The following is a 3,173-nucleotide window of genomic DNA, read 5'->3' as shown; positions in this document are numbered from 1 at the left end:
CTCTGCGGGCCCTTCTTCCCCACGCCTGCTGCTCTGCAGGCCCTTCTTCCCCCACCTGCTGCTCTGGGGGCCCTTCTTCCCCGACCCGCTGCTCTGCGGGCCCTTCTTCCCTGCCTGCTGCACTGGGAGCACTTCTTCCCCACGCCTGCTGCTCTGCGGGCCCTTCTGGGCCTCAGGAGCCCTTCCCTTGGTGGCCGCCTGGCCCCCTTCTCTCCTTCACCCGGGAGCTCCGATGCCCCTTCTCAGGGAGGCCTTCCCTGCTCACCCTGTTTAAAATCCTCATCCTGGGACCCTGGGGGGCTCAGTCGTTTGGGCGACTGACTTTGGCTCAGGTCATGATCTCACAGTTTGTGGTTTCAAGCCCCGCGTCGGGCTCTGTGCTGACAGCTCAGAGCCTGGAGCCTGCTTCAGATTCTGTGTCTCCCCCTCTCTCTGCCCCTCTCATGCTCGTGCTCTGTCTCAGTAATAAATAAAAACGTTAAAAATAAAATCATCATCCCTGGCCGCCCCTCCCTTTCTCCTCTTCCAGCTCGTTTTCTTTACAGCACTTAGGGCCATTTGGAATGGTGCGCTTTTCCTTGTGTCTCTCGTGGCCAACTTGACTGCAAGCTCCCCACCTCTCCCGGGTCAGGGATTTGTATCTCTTCTGTTCAGTTCTGTATTCCTACCACCTAGAACAGTGCCTGGGAAATAGGCCAAAAACCTATTCAGTTTTATCTGTAGAGTATTTATAAATACAGGCAGTTCTCAGTATTTACGGCAGCTCTGGAGGGTCTCCAGGAACACACCGATTAATGACCCTGAACCACTGTCCTAGCGGAAACGCAGGCTTTGGTTTCTGTGAGCCTCTGGTCACACTGTGGTCCGCTGGCCGATAATAACTTTGTTCTCTCTGCGTTTCTGTTTAGTGTGTGTCATTGCCCCATTAACACTGACCTCTGCCAGCAGCGCCGTGACCCAAGCCCGAAGGAGGCTTCTCTGACACACGCACTCTGTCTGTGGGCACGCCTTCTTGGGCTCAGGAATGCCAGCTAGCACGTCAGCGTTCTGCCTGAGGGCCGTGTTAGGTAGTGAACCTGCCGACAAAGAGCACAAAACTCATACCCATGACCCTAACCAGACCACGAGAAGGACCCTTGTGTCCGGGGTGAGGGGGAACAGGAAGGCACAGAACCGCCCTGTTTGACCTCAGCTGCAGGATGCACTTGAGCCGCTTGCTTTGGGCTGCTCTCGGTGTCTAGAAATGACCAAGGCCACAGCCAGTGCAGTCCTCAGGGTCATGAACACAGTGAGGCCAGTTTGGGTGGAGAGCCGTGGGGTCCGAGGGTGCCAGGATGGCTGCATCTGCTCCAGGCACGAGCCCACGAACTTTGTGACAGACTCTCTGCTGCCAGCGTCTTCAGAGATCTGGACTCTGGGAGTAACACTGACCCGGTTTGTTCTTTTAGGGAGAAGTCATAAAGTGGTATGTGTTCTTAATATCCTTTTGGGGAGAGCAGATCGGCCACAAGGTTAAGAAGATATGTGATTGGTAAGCACATGAACCATTTTATTTCATGCGTTTCCTTGTATTCAGTAGCCTCTAGTTTTCCTTTAAAATTCTCTCCTGTTTGAAAACAAATGCAGAGCGTGTGAAGGCTGCTGTGTGCCGTTACGTGTCTTTGTTGTGAATATCGCGTTGTTTTTTGTTTGTTTTTACTTTTTTAAACAGTTTTATTTAATTTTGAGAGACGGAGAGATTTATTTTTGCTGTGATATCACGTTTTTTGTTTCTGTTTTTACTTTTTTTAAGATTTTATTTATTTTTGAGAGACGCATAAGCATGGGAGGAACAGAGAGAGGGGAAGACACAGAATCTGAAGCAGCTCCAGGCTCTGAGCTGTCAGCACAGAGCTTGACGTGGGGCTCGAACTCACGAACCCCAAGATCATGACCTGAACCAAAGTCGAATGCTTAACTGACTGAGCCACCCCGGCACCCTTGTTCTTTTTTTTTTTTTTTTTTTTTAAGATTATTTATTTCTTTTGAGAGAGAGAACATGAGGAGGAGGAGGGGCAGAGAGGGTGTAGAGAGAATCCCAAGCAGTCTCTGTGCTGTCAGCACAGAGCCCGACACGGGGCTTGATCTCACAGACTGTCAGATCATGACCTGAGCCGAAATCAGGAGTCAGACGCTCAACCGACTGAGCCACCCACGCACCCCTGTGATACCATGTTTTTAAACATTTTATTAGTTACTGCTTACCAGTGTTATACTTAAAATAATTTAGAAGTAGAGATAGTTTTTAATAACATTGTTAGACTTTATTTTCTCTTTGGGAATCAGGACTTAAGAACAACTGGAGAAGGAGGGTGCCTGGGTGGCTCGGTTGGTTAAGAATAATGGAGAAGGAATCAAATTTTAGTATTTTGTGCCTTCCTGTGGCTTTGAGCTCCACAGAGGCCCGTCTGTCATCATTGAAAGTACGGTTCCTCTTTTGCCCAACGTTCGACAGGTTTCTCCCCGCACAGTGGGGGAGGAGGCCTGGTGAGGAATGACGGCCCGGATTGAGGGCCTGGCTTCACCGCCCACTCCCTGGGCGAGCTGGGCACATCACCACGTCCCGGCTCCCTCCGTGTGAGCGGAGTGGCAGTTTCCTGCCTCCCTGGGACTCAGGACCGTGCCAGCGTCGCCCGTGCTAGAGACTGTCACAACAGAATCTCTCCGTGACTCGTTCTTAGCAGGAGCGGAAAAATACTAAAAGCCCAGCAAGAAAGTGAAAAGGATGCCCTCTGTTTCTGGACGGCTTATTGCTCGTGGGGGTGAGGGTGGGGCTCGGTGTTTCCTTTAGAAACTATTTCCCAGAGTCGGATCCTCTGCCACCAGCGGGATGGAAGGTGAAGTTACATGTTACAGGGACGAGCCCGTTGTTATTTTCATAGACGTTTGTTCTCACCAACACACAAGCCCATGGTTTCACAGAGAGTGCTGCTTAGGATGAGGCGAGAGGGAGTGTTTAGCAGTCTGAACTGAAACTGGGGCGTGCAGGAAGGTGTCCAGGCAGAGGTGCGGCCCGTGTGTTCCGGGTGCCACGCAGCCCCCAGGAAGACGGCCCGGGGGTGAGGCAGAGGCTCACTGCCCCAGGTGTCCGAAGCAGTTGCTAGGAAACCAGGGTCCGCCCCCCCCCCCCCCCC

General features: G+C 52.2%; 1 protein-coding gene across 1 annotated transcript in view; it reads right to left on the bottom strand.

Moving 5' to 3' along the window:
* Nucleotides 1–3,173, bottom strand: part of ATP6V0A2 (ATPase H+ transporting V0 subunit a2) — a 66,651-nt gene that overhangs the window by 17,606 nt on the left and 45,872 nt on the right. The window lies entirely within an intron of this gene.

Source organism: Suricata suricatta, chromosome 14 (assembly GCF_006229205.1).
Source record: "Suricata suricatta isolate VVHF042 chromosome 14, meerkat_22Aug2017_6uvM2_HiC, whole genome shotgun sequence".
Lineage (NCBI taxonomy): Eukaryota > Metazoa > Chordata > Mammalia > Carnivora > Herpestidae > Suricata > Suricata suricatta.
Note: the sequence above shows the minus strand (reverse complement) of the source record. Positions and strands in the feature narration are given on the sequence as shown.